Source organism: Pogona vitticeps, chromosome 1 (genome assembly GCF_051106095.1).
Source record: "Pogona vitticeps strain Pit_001003342236 chromosome 1, PviZW2.1, whole genome shotgun sequence".
In the NCBI taxonomy this organism is placed as follows: Eukaryota; Metazoa; Chordata; class Lepidosauria; order Squamata; family Agamidae; genus Pogona; species Pogona vitticeps.
The window spans coordinates 107,913,465-107,932,563 of NC_135783.1; the positions used below are offsets into that span (position 1 = coordinate 107,913,465).

General features: G+C 40.7%; 1 protein-coding gene across 1 annotated transcript in view; it reads left to right on the top strand.

The window, feature by feature from the left end:
* The window catches only part of RNGTT (RNA guanylyltransferase and 5'-phosphatase), a 169,229-nt gene that overhangs the window by 104,865 nt on the left and 45,265 nt on the right, over positions 1 to 19,099 (top strand). The window lies entirely within an intron of this gene.

The following is a 19,099-nucleotide window of genomic DNA, read 5'->3' on the forward strand; positions in this document are numbered from 1 at the left end:
GAACAATTCATTCATTCATTCATTCATTCAATTTATACCCCACCCCCCTAGACAGCGTCTACTTTGAGTAATTTGAGTTTGATTCAAAGTCATTTCTTCTTGGGTCTGTAAATAACCAGTTAGCTTCCATAAGCAGTTTCAGTTTCATATCTTACCTTGAGATTTTCACAACAATTTATCAAATTAGTGTGGGTTTGCAAATCTTTTCATATACTCATTTATATTAACAGTTGTGTTTGAACATATTCGGTCTCTGTTTCTTATGTTTTGCCTAAATATATTAGAAGAGTTTTTAAAAGGTGGCAAATAAAACCTAAAAGAATATGTATACGTATTCCTTACTATATTATTTACTCCTTAAGGAAATTCGTATCCAGAAGGAGTAGAATAAATTGTTAACAGGAGAAAGAATGGCATACATATTGATTTGGCAGTTTTCTGAATATAGAGAAAGGCAATAGAACAATATGGAACAAAAAGAAAAAGAAAGAATAATAAGATTACCCTTTTAACTTCAAATTGCAAGGATTTTTAAAAGATGTGATACAAAACATATTTTTAATCCATAAATCTGTGTAGGACATACTTTTGCCAACTATGTAATTAGTCTTAGAGTTATACCATCGTTTCTGCACAAGCAGATGATTTCTTTATTTCATTGAAAATTTGCAATATATAGTGGGCTGTATTCAATTATAGTAATCACTTTTGATAAAGTGTCCTTTATAACAGGGGAGGCATCTGTAAGCGGAACAAGGAGGCTTTTAAACATTTATTATTAAATGATTCCCCTTCCTGACTGCAGTTTCTCCAATCAGCTCCAGCAGACTGCGGGACACATTTGAACAGTGTAGGTTGTGTGGTGCTGCAGGTTAGAGCGACAACTGCTAAATCATCTCCCTCCCCATTCTACTGACAGAAGCTTTTACAAGATCAGAGAGTATTTTGTCAGGGGAATAATACCAATTGAATACAGCTTGTATGTCTTTTTGTGTTGTGCTTATGTGTAATAATGTCCAATGAGCAGTACATAGATTTGGTCTACAATTGAACAGTTGTTTTGGGTGTGGCCTATAAGGGAGAAGTTTACTAACTGTAAGTGGGTAGATTCTTTATTTGTATTGCAACTTCATTTAATGAGCTCTGGAAATTAAGAGGTGCTCAAGTTTCATTGCTGGCATCAGATATCTGTCATTATAGGATCACTGTACTATATAACCTATAGAAGATTAATTCTTTTGTAAGAATGTAGAAAGTAGATTACTCTGAAATAGACATTAGCCACTGCCTCACTTATGTACGTAGCCCATCTGAACACATTTATTTATTTATTTATTTATTTATTTATTTATTTATTTATTTATTTATTTATTTATTTGACTTGTATGCCACCCGCACTATTTTACAATAAAAGTATTGTACAAGAGAACCTCTTTGAGAAGATATGCTCTTGTACAATACTTTTATTATTTATAGCACAGTGTCCGTGTGTATTGTTTCCTATAGTTACTTCTCACCAGCATTCAGAATATGTCAAGCCCTTAAATATTGCAAAGAGAAGAGCCCAAATCCTTTGTAACTTCAGTATAAGTACAAATAATATTCATATGCACCCTGGAGACAGAAAATGAGATTTCACTTCCTTAGTATTACTGTTTCTTTTCTTCCTTCTTATGACCCCCTGCTTTTGTTCTGCTCTTCTTTGCTGTGCCTTGTTATGCCAGTTTCCTCTTCCTCATGTGCTGGTTTGATTTGATTTTCACATACCGTACCTGTCTTACAATTCCTAGTGTGATGTAGCAGATAGAATGATGAACTAGGACTTCGGAGAACAGGGTGCAAATGCTTGCTCAGCTGTGGAAACTCAATGGGGAAGCAGAACTGGTAAAACCACTCCTTAAATATCTCACTTACCTTGAAAACTCTATTAGGGCTGCTATAAGCCAGTTCTGAGTTGACGAGACATACATACAACTGTCTTACAAAATACAGTGGTGCCTCGCTTAACAATGTTAATTGGTTCAAAAAAAATCGCTACGGGAAAACATCGCTAAGCGAAACACCATTTCCCATAGGAATGCATTGAAAACCGGTTAATCCATTCCAATGGGAACGGATTACTGTCCTTAAGCGAAAATCGCCATAGGAAACATCGCTAAGCGAAACAATGTTTCCCCCATTGGAATGCATTGAAGCCTATTCAGTGCATTCCAATGATTTTGCGATGTCCGTTTTCACTATTTTTAAAGTGTCTTAAAATGTTCAAAAACTGTTTTAAATGCTTGGGATCGTTAGTGCACCTTGTAAAACCTTTGCAAACTTAATTTGACTTTGTTCTGACTCTTCGTTAATTTTTTGTGAATTTTTTTCTCCCCCATTGGAATGCACTGAACAAAGAGTCATAATACCTATTCAATTAGAAAAAAATATTTAGGTGAGCTCCTTTGGAAATTATAGCCTTTGGTAGGATGCCTATGTAGAGAGCTAAAGCCACTTGATTTTTAAGCAGACAATTCTTACAAAATTGATTTACCTGCTGCATAACAGCATTATTAACACTCTCTGAAAAGAGAAGAGCATGTTTGCATTCATAAAGGTTTGCTAAAATGGTTTGTGGTAAAGTAGGAAGAATTTTTATTCATAACTTCCTAGATTCAAAGTGTGTATATTTTTACTTTTTAAATTATTTATTTGTTTCTTCGTTTGTTTTTTTATACCGCCCATCTGACAATCCAGGCTACTCTGGGTGGTTTACATAATACCATAAAACAAAGTACCATATTTTTTGCTCCATAAAACGCACTCCCCCCCAAATGTGGAGGGGGAGTCTGTGCGTCTTATGGAGCAAAGGCGGTGATTTCGTCCATGCTGGCCCCGTGGGGGGAGCGTCGCAAGGGTCCGATTGAGCCTTCCAGGACCCTTGCGATGCTCCCCCCACCCCCCACGGGGGCAGCGCGGGTGAAATTGCCAGCTTCCAGGTGGGGGGAGCATCGTAAGGGTCCTGGAAGGCTCACTCGGACCCTTGCGATGCTCCCCCCACCCCCACGGGGCCAGCGCGGACGAAATCGCCAGCTTCCAGGGCGATTTTGCCCACGCTGGCCCCGTGGGGGGAGTGTCGCAAGGGTCCAAGTGAGCCTTCCAGGACCCTTGCGACACTCTTCCCACCCCCACGGGGACAGCACAGGTGAAATCGCCAGCTTCCAGGTGGGGGAGCGTTGCAAGGGTCCTGGAAGGCTCACTCGGACCCTTGCGATGCTCCCTCCACCCCCCCACGGGGCCAGCGCGGGCAAAATCGCCAGCTTCTGGGACTCTTTTGAGGCTTGGGAAGCCTCAGAAGAGTCCCAGAAGGTAGTGATTTCGCCCCCTCTGACCCCTGGGGGGGCAGGGTGAGTCACTAAAGGGTCCTGGAACACGCCCTAGGACCCTTTAGAGACTCACCCTGCCCCACCGGGGTCAGAGGGGGCGAAATCTGGGACTCTTCTGAAGCTTCCCAAGCCTCAAAAGAGTCCCAGAAGGTGGCTGTTTCGCCCCCTGTGGCCCGGCGCTGGGGGGGCAGGGTGAGCTTCCAAAGGGTCCTAGGGTGTGTTCCAGGACCCTTTAGAGACACCCTGCCCCCCCGGGGGTCAGAGGGGGCGAAATTGCCACCTCCTGGGACTCTTTTGGGGCTTGGGAAGCTTCAGAAGAGTCCCAGAAGGTGGCAATTTTGCCCCCTCTGGCCTCCGAGGGGGCCTGGGTGAGCCTCCAAAGGTCCTAGGGTGTGTTCCATAAGACGGACCTCTCCATAAGGCTCACCAATTTTTAGGAGAAGAAAACAGATTATTTTTTTCTTGTTTTCTTCTAAAAATTTGGTGCGTCTTATGGAGAGGTACATTTTAGGGAGCGAAAAATACGGTATAAAGACAAACAATACAAAAGCCAACAATAAAGTAAAATAATCAATGCAATAGTGACATGTGAAAACAATATCAATAGAACATTAAAATAAAATAATATTTTAGAATTTCAGTGAGACAAGATTTTCATTTGATATACTAAATTAACAAATCCTTTAGAAAGCATGTACTTCAGTCTCTTTTTGAAGAAATTTGTGTCCGTGGCCTGGTCCTGCCTAGGCTGCAAACCACTGTCAGGTCACGGACCAGGGGTTGGGGACCCCTGATCTAGAAAATGTTATGTCCTCAAATCCTTTTGTGTTTTTGAATAGAAGATATTTCCGGATAGTTTGAAATGCATATTCTCTACTTCATGTTCAGGGAAGAACGAAACTTATAGAAATTAAATTGTAATAGTCTCTAACAATCTCCATTAACTGGAACCCATAATAACGTATTAGATATTTGCATCATTCCAACTCATGATGTAAAGGCCAGATCAATCATTATGAATCACTGTAAAAGCGTACTTCAGATTGTGTCTGTTAATAATCTGTTAAAGGTGCTGAAGCTTATGTTTTATATTGCATAGCAGACACATTTTTTCTACATCAGCTTCTAGGGTGTAATTACTGATCTCTTTTTCAGTATTTCGTGGTTTTTAAGAAAACCATTGTGTGAGTTGGCAAGATATTTGTCAATAAAGTTAATTAGAAACTGTGCATGCGAGGTTACGTTTTGACTTTGCTTACTGTAATTAGCAGTAGATAGCCTTGCATGATTGTTATTTAATAATGATATCATTTTAATACCCACTGCCTGCAGTCAATGTCACTTGTATTATGCCCCGTGAAAATATGTATGATTCCTGATATGAAGCTCCTGTTTGCAAAGGAAGGGAAGGGGAAGGAAAATCCTACAGTATAAGTGGAACATTTTAAATATATATTATTGGGAAGAGCATTTCATATGAGAAAACTGGGAAATTTTCAGTAAATGTGTACAGTTACTATTTAATTTTAGCTGTTGAGGAAACAAAGCATCTGTAGTAGACAATAGTAATCCAGCAGAAAATGTGACTATTCACTTTGCTTCTGTTACTCAACTACTATATGTCTAAATTTGTCATCCAGTTCTGGCTCAGAACTGGAATATCAGTGCTTGTGAACTTGAAATTGCATTTTCTTTGATAAAAGCTGCTGTTCTTGTGCAGTGTGTTACAACAGATTTGTTTTCTTACTTGATGTACAGCATATTTCCATGGTAGCTGCCCCATGGTGAAAGGATCAGATAGCAGGAGACCTTTGTTGGCCTGGCATCCTCCGAGCATTGCGTCTTAGCACCTATCCAACTTGAATGACCACAAGGGGACAATTTGACTCTCTGATCTCTGTTTTCTCCTGCACTTTTTGAAGACTGACATGCTTACGGTCTTTCTATCAGTCTCATTTCCTTTCTGTCCTCACTATCTAAGGATCAGACTTACTGTGGTGCTCGACTCCCATGTTTCTTTTAGGGCATGCCCCAAAGCCAACATGTGAAACATTTATATAGGAGGAGACTTTGAGCAATGCTATAGATATTGTATCTGATGAGTGTGATATCTTCCAGGATATAATATTTCAAGGCAGCCTTTATCATCCTCAGGATAATTATCTTTAAAAATAGTTACATTTATATTGTTGACTCTCCCAAAATTATAATTCCTTTCCCCCTTTTTATGAATACTTTAGATCTCAAGATTTAATGACCAAGATAGTTTATAGAGGATGGGATGAGATGATAGCTTGTAATCTGGCTTGTGATACACTGGGAACAAATCTTTTTAACTTTATTGGTAGTCATGTCCATCTATGCCTCTATCATTCCTCTAAAAATATTCTTAATTAAATCCATTACATTTCAAATTGACTATTTCACATGCCAGCATAGATTTCTCAAACTGCTTTTAGCCTCCTCTTTCGTAGAGAACATGCTGTCCATTTTTTCCAATAGTGCTGACCCTCACAGCTGCATTTTCTGGCCATGAATAGAAAGATATCCATTCTAAACAGCTTCCATGGCATGTTTCCCAGACGTTGTTGTTCTAGATGTATGTATCCCAGCATCACCCAAAAACATAACTAACCCTTCTACTTGCTGGGTAGGTTAAAATATTCATTATAGACTGGGTGACAGGTTTGAGATAAACCTGGAAGAATTGTTAAATCCAGTTTTGTACAAAGCAGTCAAGCAGTCAAAGACTATAAGTAATTGTAAGAATCAATGCTAAGAAAACAAGTAAGGTGAGAATTTATGCAGCTGGGTTAATGGAAGACTTGCATCAGCTGAGGAAGAAATCCTAGGACTGGCTAACCCTGGGATAAAGCAAGCAGACCCAGCACACATACTCTATGGTGGTGTCATGGTGCTGTGGTCGTGGAAGGTGCTGTGTCGTCTTGGAGAATACTAGAGAAGGACTCTGACTGCTGGACTGAATATATGGTATATGTCTACTGAATTGATTTACAAGGACTTTGACCTGATTTATGCCTGAACTCTGTTGGAACTGCTGTATATGACTACGGGACTGGAAACAAGGAAAAAGCCGTATGTGTATGTATATACAGTATTCTGCAAACAAATTGAGTTAATACAACTTTTCTGCTATTAACACTGTCTTGTTGCCTGGTGTCTTCATCTCTCTGGGAAATTCTATTGGTTAGCGCCACCTAGTGCCTCCTGGTAATACTGCAACTCTGTCGCTGGGTAATCCTATAGTCCAAGCAAACCAACAACCATCATCTATACCAGCTTCATGTCAGTGCGGTGTCCTTGGAATCTTTTATGCTCCCCCTCCAGCAAGAGTGAGAAAATTTATGTATTTATTTATTAGATTTCTGTCCCACCATCTAGACCAAAGGGCTACTCTGGGCACTTTGCAAATTTAAAAACAATAAAACTAATAAACATATATTATAAATCCAAGATGGCAAAAATATAAGAAATTAAGATATGGAAGGAGTGAAAGCCTGCCCAAATAGCTAGGTTTTAAGTTTGTTCCTGAAAACACCCAGAGAGGGAGCCAGGCTGACTTCTACGGACAAGTTGTTCCAAAGGTGAGGGGACACTGCCAAGAAGGCTCTGTTCCTTGTTCTCTCCTTCTGGACCTCCCTCAGCATTAGGCCCCTCAGCTGCCTGGCCTGGCTTGAACAGGTGACTCTGGCAGAACTGGGTGGGAGAAGACACTCTGCCAGATATTGAGGTCCTAAACTGTTTAGGGCTTTATATATAATTGTAAGAACTTTGAAATCAATGTGGAAACATATGGGCAGCCAATGCAAGGCAGCCAGAGTGGGGGAAATATGGTGGTACCTTTTCACCCCAGCAAGAAGTCTGGCCGTCGCATTCTACACCATCTGAAGTTTCCACCTTAGCCTCAAAGGCAGCCCCATGTAGAGTGCATTACAGTAGTGTAATCTCGAGACTACGAGTGCGTGAACCAAAGTGGTGAGCGCCCCCACATCAAGATAGGGATGCAGCTGGGCAATCTGCCGAAGGTGGAAATGTGCAGAACGGACCACTGACGACACCTGGGTCTCCATGGTGAGTGCCGGGTCCAGATGTATACCCAAACTGCGAACCTCACTCTTGGAGGTAAGAGTCACCCCCCCCCCAAAGGAGACGGAGTTTCCTAGACTTCTGAGGTCTGGGACACTCACCCAAAGGACCTCCTCCTCGCCTGGATTCAGCCTCAGTTTATTCTCCTGCATCCATTACTGAACAGTCTCCAGGCAGCGCTCAAGAGAACAGCATCCACTGTTATTGGAAAAATGGAGATGTAGAGCTGAGTATCATCAACATACTGATGACACGAAACCCCACATCCCCTGATGATTCCTCCCAGCGGCCTCATATATATGTTAAATAGCATTGGAGAGATAATCGAGCCCTGCGGAACCCCACAATTGAGGCTCCATGGGGCCGAGAAACTCTCTCCAATCTGCATCTCTGGGGACAGTCCTCCAAGATGGAATGGAGACAGGCAAGAGCCAAACCACCAATTCCCAACTCAGAGAGCCTCCCCAGGACGATACCATGGTTGATGGTATCTAAGACGGCTGAGATATCGAGGAGGACCAGCAGAGACATTTTGCCCCTGTCAGCCTCCCTCAATAGGTCATCACACAGGGCGACCAATGCCGTTTCTGTACCATGGCGCGGCCTGAAACCTGACTGGAATGGATCCAGGGCATTGGTTTCATCCAGAAAAGCCTGAAACTGATCAGCCACCACCCTCTTGACTACCTTGCTAAGGAAAGAAACATTGGCAATGGGCCTATAATTACCAATGTCGTCCGCCGCCAAGCTCGTTTTTTTTCCTAATGGGTCTAATGAGTGTCTCCTTGAGAGAGGAGAGACCCATTAATTATTGCCGTAGCCCATTCAGATGTTATAGGCCTGGCTGCTTTTATGAGCCAGGTTGGGCAAGGGTCAATGGAGGAAGATCCAAGCACCCTGTCCACATCCTCAGGTCTCAACAATTGAAACTTGTCCATTAATATTTGACCTAAGCACGGCACACTGGATGCATCTTCCGATTTTGCAGTAACAGTGGAGTCCAGCCCACTGCAAATCTGAGCAGTCTAGGACCTCCACCAGCTTTCCCGATAAAAAAGTGTAACACTTTTAAAAATCCATTGAACAGTCCTAAGAGTTTCATTTCAATAAAGTAAAATTGATCAGTAGTGTTAAAATAAAATGTTAAATATTTGTGCATTATGTCTGTCCCTGTGAACAGCTGGTTGCAGATCAGAAATTAGGTGCAGTTTGGTTGACTTGTGAAGAGCTTTGAATTCTTAATCTGTGCCATCAGTTCACAGCTAGAATATTCAGATTTTTTAGAAAACATTTGGACAGCCGAACGAGGCACTCCTGGTCAGAATGTGAATATGCTACAAATTAAAGTGAGTTAAACTTTTCATAAATTATTCATAATAAATTATTAACTGAGCTCTAATCTCCTCTATATTGAGACAAACCTTCTATGTGTGTTTCGTCTGCAAGCTGCCTTAAGGGTTTTCTTGAAAAATTGAATAAGAAAGGCTGTAAATAAGGTTTTATGTAATTGCTAAGGCCCCCAAAGGTGGGTGACTTTTTGAATATTGATTAGAAAAAACATACAAATCTATGAAAATTGATCTTTTCCAGTAAATTTATATCCATGAAACAGTATCATTGTCAGTACCAAATGGCTGAGATTCTGCTGCCAGAAGTTGCACTGTGTAAAGGTGATGATGTCATCAACCATGGTGATTTTTCAGAAATAAACAATTTTTGATTCCTCCCCCCTCTAAAGGTTCTGAAGGTCCCTTAGAATTTATTTCATTAAAGAAAAGGAAAATAAGAAAATGTAATCCACAAGGCTTTGAATTCTATGTGCACTACCATATTATGTGCTCCTTTGGAATCATGGCATATCTACAGCTGAGTTTTGGCTTGTCCAGTGCATAGTATATTGTATGAATGGTGCAAAAAAAAGTATATCTAACCTTTGGCACAGTAACGAATGATGGTTCATGGATCATTTCTATTGATACTTGTCAGGAGTTTGCTTTGTCCAGTCAACTTACACTTGTTCATATATTGTTTTACACTAAAAACTGTATATTTGGTATTATTACCAAATGAAATGTCTAGAGTTGTTGGGTATCTTGAATATGTAGAAATAAACCCTGTACTGTGCAAGATGCGGATACATTTTGTTCAATGCTGTTGTGGCTAGGTGCCGTTCGAGAGATGATGTTACCATGGAGAGAGCTCTGGTTTCCATGACATTTGTTTCAAATGTTGATAGGCCTTCACCTAGGAAGAGTTTTGTCTGACATGTATAGTGGGTGTTGTGATATGTTTTTGTTTAAATTAAAATAGAATAAAAGGAAATTCTAAGCACCAAAATAAAAATATTATGAAGTAGTTTGTCTCCCAAGGGATTATACTTTTGCGTTTCTTTCAGTTAAATTAAATAATACCCCCTTCACCATTAACTTAGGAAACAGAATAGGAAAACAACCATGCTAGTGTAGTTTTTGCTTTATATTGAAGTTGTTTGTTGAAATGATGGAAGCTTTTAAATTTGGTTGCCAGTTAACATTGTGAAGTAATCAATACATTAATCAATGTAAAAGTATAGCAGCTCAATTTTCTTGTTGGGTTTTTTAATAGCACCTGGTGGTGATAGGATACATTTGTTAAAGGTGGGTTTCATATACTATTTTTCCATGAACTGTAATTCTGACAAATGCAGTAGGGTTCTGCAGGCAGTTCTTACAATTACAGTAATATATGCAGAAATTATTCTAATCCCTGTCACAAGCGTACATGTTCATTCTTTATTGTTTGCATTGTAAACAGTGCTTTCCTGTCATCAGTTATTAATGCTCATACTTAAAGATTTGCTTTCCTTCCTCCAACACATCTTTCTTTCTTTTTCCAATAGAAACAAAAACTTCCACTATTTTGTAGTTCTATTCTTTTCAGTCTTTCTGTTTTATAGAGCAAATTGTATAAAAACATTACATGAAATTGCAGTCTTGCAGCTAAGTTGCCATCAAATCACTATTTAGGCTTCATTAACATTCAGATTCCGTTAATTCCATTAATTTTGTCACCATGCAGAGTTCATTTTTTCTTTCTTTTGGGGGATATTTGGCCCTTTTAATGGAAAATGTTGAATATTTCTGTCAATCTGTGCCGTGAAAACTACTTCCCTGGTTCTAATGATATTTCTCAAGGAAAAATGGTACATTCATCGGCTAGGGGTGGGCAACTCCCAGCAGACAGGGACCATCACAGAGGACCACTCCATTCTTTTTTTAACCTCCTTGTACCCCCACTTCTCTTTTGGATGACCTATGAAATTGCTCATTGTATTTCCAGAGGTCTTTAGGGGGGCAGCTAGTGATTTCAGAGCATTTTTGCCCTGGGTATGTTTTCAGTCTGGGGAAACATTTATCAAAAGTGGAATGACATTTCAGTGACAAAACAACCTTGGAAGGTCCTTATGAGATGTGCTTTGCCCAGCCCTGTTCTAGATATTAAATTCTTCCTTGAATATTGGCATGTCCAATTTTGTTTTTCTTCATAATCCTCCAAAACTCAATACTGTACTGAAGCCCACAGTTTTTATGACTCCATATAAATATAACTCCCAAAATCTTAGGTAGTTCTTATGTGCCCAGCATGGTGTAATGCATTGATCCCCAACCTTTTTCGGTCCATGGACCAGCTGGGGAAGGCGGGGCTCCTCCCCCGCTCGTGCACATGCACGAACAAGCGCATGCTCTCTCTTGCACGAGTGCGCGCGTGCCCATGCGAGAGCGTACACACTTGTCCACATGCGCCAATGGCAGCACGACACTTGTCTGGGTGCGCTCCCGTGCATGTGCAAACAGTGGCGTGGCGCTCACACAGGCGTGCTGGACCGCGCACACCCAGGCGCAAACGGGCTGTGCAGGGGTGAGTGCAGGGGATGGGCAGGAGGTCTGTCTCGGCGGCCCAGTCCAACTCAGGCCACGGACCAGCACCGGGCTGCAGACCGGGGGTTGGGGACCTCTGGTGTAATGGATAGAGTGATAGATCAGGACTCAGGAAACCTTGGGCTCAAATTCCTGCTAGGCCATGCAAACTCAGTGGTGGTAGGGTTGGCATTGGCAAAACCATTCTTTACACCTCTCCCTTACATAATAGGATTGCTATAATTTAGATGTGCCTTGATAGCGTATAATAATAGTTGCTAGCACTCTGCTCATTCATTCTACTCCAGCTAAACAAGGATCCCTGAAGATCCACAAATAGGAATTTAGTAAAATGAACCCATGCATCTGTCAGTTGATTTCCATATACCCATCTTCTGTGGGTTATATCAAGAGGAATATGAGCTTTGGACTTTGCCGTTGCCCAGAGATTTTGCCTACTGATTTTCTAAAGTGCTAGATTTATTCAGAGACGGAATCATACATATTAAAAGAAAATTAAATGAGAATTTTAACTAGATACTACACTGATTCAATTTCTATATGAAAACAGTAACTTAGCATTCTGTAACTAGGGACTTCAGGTTTTTTTTCGAGCTGAGATGGCATTTGAGTTTCCAGCTGCTTTTGAAATTCTATGTCTTACCTAATTTAAAGGTAGTCTCAGCAAAGAGTAATTGTATTTTTCAGATCATGTTAGCATAATTATCCAGTATAAAAACTTGGTTATTTAAACAGGCTCCCCCCCCCCAGCCAATTAAGTGATTTTCTCTTTCTTTTTCTTTTTCTTTTGAGTATTGCCATCTTGGAAATCTGTTGCTTAGAATTAATTGTATAATTGCATTTTATATGCTATTTTAACGTGTTTTAACTTATGTAAGCCGCCCCAAGTAGACGTTGTCTAGAGGGGCGGGGTAAAAATCGAATGAATGAATGAATGAATGAATGAATGAATGAATGAATGAATGAATGAATAAATAAATAAATAAATAAATAAATAAATAAATAAATATCACTAATATGAATACGTCTGACAGAATTGTTCAGATTGAAGCTTGGGAGGATGGAGCATCAGCAGTTAGAAATTATTTGTCTATGAAAAAGGACACTAAAACTTGGAATGCACAGCCTTTTTCTACTTTCCATCTGTAGTAGTTACAAAATCAACGCACAGACAAGAGCAGTCTTGTGGGTTTTTCCTCTCCTTCCCCTGCTATACAACTCTTATCTTTTCCTCATACAGTGGTACCTCGACTTACAAACTTAATCTGTATTGGAATGGCGTTTGTAAGTCGAAATGTTTATAAATCGAAGCACCAAATTCGCGTTGAAATGCATGGGAACGGGATTAATCCATTCCAGCATTTTAAAAAAATACCAAAAATAAAAATACAACAGAGCAAGTCCCATGCTGGGACTGAAAAACAACAACAAAAAACCTACAAAAGCCACACACACAAATCCAAAAACAAGACAACACAGCACAGAGACATAACCACCCCAGTCCAAACCCACCGTCCAAAACCCACCCAGAACAGTTTTTTAAAAAAGAAAAAGGAGCACCTTACCTGTCTAAAGCCTCCCGGCGCTCCGTTGCAGCCGGGGGCGAGCGGCCAAGCACCTGGCCAGCTCAAGCCTCCCAGTGCTCCACTGCCTCTGCTGCGGCAAAGAGTGAGCGGCCAAACGCCCGGCCAGCTCAAGCCTCCTGGCGCTCCGCTGCCTCCACCACGGCCGGGGACGAGCAGCCAAGTGTCTGGCCAGCTCTAGCCTCCCGGCACTGGGTGACCGCTGCCTCCAATCACAGTGGGGGGCACCCCTGGGAGGTCTCCCAGGGCTTCCCGCCACCATTGGAGACCTCCTGGAGGTCCCCCGCCACTGCAGTTGATGCCTTCAGGCTTTCCCATGGGGTAGACCGGGCCTACCGATGGTGGTTGGGAGACCTCCTGGGGGTCCGATTGCGGCGGTGGAAAAGGGCAGGAAATTTAAAATTGCTCCTCCTCTGCCATGATCGGAACCCCAGTAGGCCTCTGATGGCAGTGGGGAAGCCCTGGAAGACCTCCTGGGGTCCCCCGCAGCCATCGGAGATCTCCTCGGGGTCCTTTTTCCTAACCGTTGAGGTGAAAGTGCAGCCTCTTCGCCACCAATGGTTTGAATGGAATGAAAAAAAAGGCCCTTTCCCCCTACCGTTGTTTCGTTCATAGGTTGAGACTCTGTTCACAAGTTGATGCAAATTTTTGCGAACGGAGCCGTTCGTAGGTCGAAATGTTTGTAGGTAGGGACGTTCCTAAGTCGAGGTTCCACTGTATCTGATTGGTGTGTTCTCTTCTGCTAACATTTAGACTAGCCTTCCTATATCTTGTAGTCTCCTGATGCACTACAGTGTTCATAATCTCCAGCCAGTAGAGTCACTAGTTTGGGGAATGTTGATTTAGACTGTAAATATGTAATGGAAAGAGACTTTTTTTAAAATGTTACCTTAGAAAGTGACATGTATATTGGTGGCAGTTGAGTCGTTGTATGTTGTTCCAGGAAAGCCAATGATACAGGTTAGTGATCTGAGTTACGTATCATTCTAAGTCAACTATCATGGCTTTTCCTCTCATTGAACCATGATTTATGTGAGTGCCATGCTCCACAATACTGCTGGTTTCTTGCTGCTTTCTTCCACCCTTCATGGTACATGGCTCCCATTCACATATGTCTGATTAATCCAGGCTTTTATTTTCCAAATGCTGCTTGTGTGTGTGATGCTAAATGCTGAGCTGGTCCTTGCTCTCTAACTTGATGTTCATGAAGTATATGTTTTGGTTTGGGAACACTGAAACAGCTTTTTCATATTTTGTGTAATTAAGCCTAGAGTAAGTGGGAGTAAATTCATTTGTTTTTTATTTATTACAACTATATTCTGCCTTTTCTCCAAAGAGTACATGGTGGCGTACATGATCCTTTTCTCTCCCCTGGCATTTTATTCTCAGAACCACTTTGTGACATTTTTAAAGGTAAAGGCTAATATGACTTTAACATGACTGCGGTTAGCACAGATTTGAACATAGGTTTCCCCAACCATGATGCTTTAGCTGCTGCCACCACATTGGTTTGTCTTAAAATGATTTCTCCTTATAAAATGGTTCAGTTAATGAGGAACTCCTGTGACTGCATCTCTGTATTCCCCTTCAAATTAACTCTTCACATATTGGCAGCAAATTTATTCTTGTGGAATTAAGCAAGGTTAAATTTAGCGTTTCCAATCTTAATTGAGAATTTTGTATAATTAAAAGTCATAGTTGCATAATTATGCATTAGCACATGCATTTTGAAAGGCTGATTTTGTTTCCTGTATGCTGTGCAGGATACTTTTAATTGTAAGTGGTGCAATGCTTTGTTCAAAATATGAGTTCTTTAGAAGGCAAGTTTGTGTTTTGTTTATTGCGAATCTTTAGTTATCTAGGTTTTCATCTGAGAGATATTTACGGTGTTACTTCTGATTGCCTGAAGGTTTTGTTTGTAATTAGAGATTTCTGTTTCCAAGTTAGTACAATCTGTATTCCACAGTATACATGCTTGGAATAGGAATATACGGTACTATTTACAGTAAAAGTAATGCAATAGAAAGATCCTCTCAGGGCGATTCATTGTATGGGAACTACTGGACTGGTTTTATGTCTTTAGGACTGGTTTTGAGAGGAAGTCTATCTTCCACACTATTCTAATAGGCGGCAGTATCCTTCTGGTTGTCCCTCCTTCCCGCCCACAGCATTAGCCAAGGCTTAAAGTTGCAGGCAGCAGAACTGTAAACATTTTGAAATTATTTGTTGAGGCCTAGAGCTCAGAGGAAAAGGACTGGGCATTTGGAGGCGCCATTTTTAATTCCACACAGTGTGCCCAGTTCCCAATATTGTATCACTGCACTGAAAATAAGGCTTCTAGGCAGTTGGGGAAATGAAAGTCATAGAAGCTGCAGTCTCCCAGCTTAGTAGGGTTCTCATGTGTAGTAGACTGTGTAAGATATTTAAAATGTGATTTTAAAATGCACACACAAATCGTCTCCCATGTGCCCTGCTAGGCTCTAAGATTACCACAACCATGCTGATTGTTGACACCAAACCTGTCAGGATGAGACACACTCGACCACTGTATAATGCTGAATGATCAGTACAATCTCTTGAAACTAGTATGGCTGAGGTGTCTTGTTATTGTTACTACCTTCCTCTGAATTTACTGCATTTATCTATGATACTATTCTGTATATCACACAATAATGAGGCTGGCCCCGTCCGCTAGGAGTCATGGAGAAGATAGATAAAATGAAGCAAATCCCTTGGAGGATCTGTGAATAATTCATCATTCTTCTTTATAAATTATAGTTCAAAATGAGAAATGTAGAAGGAATAATGAATTCAGTAAAAACTCTTGGGACTGGGTTCAGAACAGTGCAGCCAAGAAGCAGCAGTGGTCGAAATCCTATAGCCTGCACTCTTCTTATCCATGGGAATGTGATGGAAACACTGCTATTTCTCCTTAACCTCTTGCAACATCTCATTTTCCCAGATTTTCAGGAAAAGCAATTTTGAAATCCGATCAGTGTGTTGATTGTGACATCTGTGTCAAACCAGTTACCAATGCAATGGTGGCTTTGTATTAATTGAGATTTATTTTCTTTCAGATTGCATAAGATAGACCTAAGACAGTTCCATTTTACTAGGTTTAGGAGAAATGTAAAAGCAATGAAAGGTGTCACTGGGCCTCTTAAAAGAAGAGAGCAATTTGAGTGGCTTTGAAAAAGAAATGATTCACGCTAAGTGACAACCTAGTATCTGAGATACTTCAGCCCTGTTTGTTAGTGCTTTAAATAAAGCACAGAGAGCCCCCCCCCACATGTTAGGGTGAGCATTCTAGCCCCACTTTCTATGCCATCTGTTTAATCATGGAAATGTGAATGTCCAGAAAGGAGGAAGTTGCTGTGTCTTTGCATAAGCCAGGAACCCATTTTTTCAAGAGTTTGCTCATATGGAGATACTACCTTGGTACAGCAGCATCTCACACTTGAGACAGTCTCGATTCAGAGATTAAAGTGATTATTGGGGTGTGTGGCTAGCTTGCTCCCCTCAAAATACGTGGGCCCCACATGCTTTCAGATACCACTGAATAGATCATACCCTTAGGATTTCCTAATGTAGAAAGTGCTGAATTTCCAGGAGCTTATGGTGTGATCACCAGTTTTTACTGTGAGGTTATCAGTACAACCACACACTTCATAATAGTGTGGGTTGATCCACATTTCTTGTCCTAATACATAATGTGTGTAGTCATTTAAAAACCTGAAAAATATTTTGGTGGCAAAACTATATTGAGGTTCTTGTCCCTGCACAGGCAATAGATGATGCAGCCATCTATCATCACTGGTTCAGTGGGAGATCAGCAGATCAGTGTCTTCTGACAAATCTTAAACTCCCAAAAAGAATATCTGACTTAATTCTGATGGCCCATCCCATAAGTAGGCACTAGGGTTTTTTTTTATTCATTTGGCCAGCTGAAGATATTTTAGATTTTTTGCTTATTCAACAAAGACAGAGGATTGTGTGTGTTTTTCCTCTAAAAATGGATAGTGAGCACCAGAGAAACTCATTATATAAATAGGTAGAGGTTCCTTTTGACAATTATGGTAAGTCCAGGTGTCCAAATCTAGGGACCCGATCCTCATCCTTGTTTGTAAGCTGAAGAGCCGGCATTTGTCCATAGATACTTTCCATGATCACGTGGCTGGCATGATTAGACATGGAATACTGTTACCTTCCCGCCAAGGTGGCACCTATTCATCTACTTCCATTTGTATGCTTTCAAACTACTAGGTTGGCAGAAGCTGGAACAAGCAATGGGAGTTCACCTCATCATGTGGATTTGAACTGCTGACCTTTTTGATTGACAGCTCTATGGCTCAGCAGTTTAACCTGCATTGCCACCTGCATCCCACATCAAATACAAATGAGGCTAAGTTAGCTCTACATTGAGCCGCTACTATTAAATTCATCATTTTTTGTTGTTTAGTCGTTTGTGTCCGACTCTTCGTGATCCCATAGACCAGAGCACGCCAGGCCCTCCTATCTTCCACTGCCTCCCGGAGTTGGGTCAAATTCATTCTGGTAGCTTCAGTGACACTGTACAACCATCTCATCCTCTGCCGTCCCCTTCTTCTCTTGCCTTCACACTTTCCCAACCTCAGGGTCTTTTCCAGGGAGTCTTCTCTTCTCATGAGATGGCCAAAGTATTGGAGCCTCAGCTTCAGGATCTGACCTTTCAATGAGCACTCAGGGTTGATTTCCTTCAAAATGGATAGGTTGTTTTCCTTGCAGTCATCATAACATGTTCTACATAAGCAGGTGCCATTACTTGCTGGTTCTTCCATTTATCTCTGAATGGCATGACTCCTTAACTATCAACTGGAATTAGTTACAATGGCTCTTTCTATCGTTTTTTCACTTCCAATCCAGTTGTGGCTCCTTTCTTCTGACAAACATTCTTATTAATTTAAAGATGGAAAGTGAGAGAGGACTGATGCTGGAAGTACAGTATGATGAAGAAAAATGTGCATTGATTTATTTTGTAACTACTGTGTGCTGAAAATCTGAAGGATTTGCTTTAGGAGTCCTGGTAGGCAGAAGAGTAATAAATTCTATCAATCAGTCAGTAAATAATGGGATGGAGTGTAACGTTGATGTTTCTCTCTCTCCCTCTCCCTCTCTTCCTCTCTCTCGCTAAATGGAATACAAGGAAAAGTGAGGTGTAGACTTGTAAAAATAAGATGTTCAGTTATGAGATCTGAGCTGTAAGTTATAGTTTGTAAGAAGTAGACGTTTTAAGTTCTGTAATTGAAAATGCAACACAATAAAACTGTGCAGATTTCATGTTTTTTGGCTAAAGATTCTGAAATTTCTTTGAAATAAATATGAACATATCTTCACATATCATTCAAGACCAATCACAGATCAGGATCTGTTGGCAGGTCAATTTTTAATAACTAATTCTAGAATTTATAGCATTGTTTATATTTATTTTTTGTTATTGTGGGGTTTGGAGGGTTTAAAATTTTATTATGTAAACTGCCCAGTAGAGTATTTGCACTAATGGAGCAGTGTAAAAATCAGATGGATAGATGTTTGACAACAGAGCAACAGAATAATATCCTCTCTCCCCCCGCCCCTTACCCAATAAATAAAAATAAAGTTTTGGTAGTTAGGAATGGAATTTAGCATGACAGGACTATGAACTTTGTTAAGGGCTGACATAGGAAATTCCTGAGCTCCAATTTCTTTCCTATTAAATGTGTGCCTTTTGTACAACATTTCTGTTTCTTGAGCTCAATTTCTAGTAAGAAATTAATTACACTCCACTAGCTTAAAATCTGATTAGCCATGATATATACTAAAAGCAAACCGAATTCTTCTGGTGTTGCTGTATGTATAAGTAGAACTCTACTATCTGTGTATTAGACGAAAGAGGCACTGTGGGAGCACATAATTTTGCAGAAATATAAGAAATCTTTAGTGAGACGAAATGAACAGCCTGGTAAGGAAGTAGAGAAAGCTGATTATGGAGGTGGGTTGGTAGGTTGTTCCCAAGAGATACCTCCTTTCCTACTAATTTTCATACTAGTGGATCACATATTCCTTCTGGTAATCACAGACGCCATTTTGGCACCTTCATCTTAAAACTAGC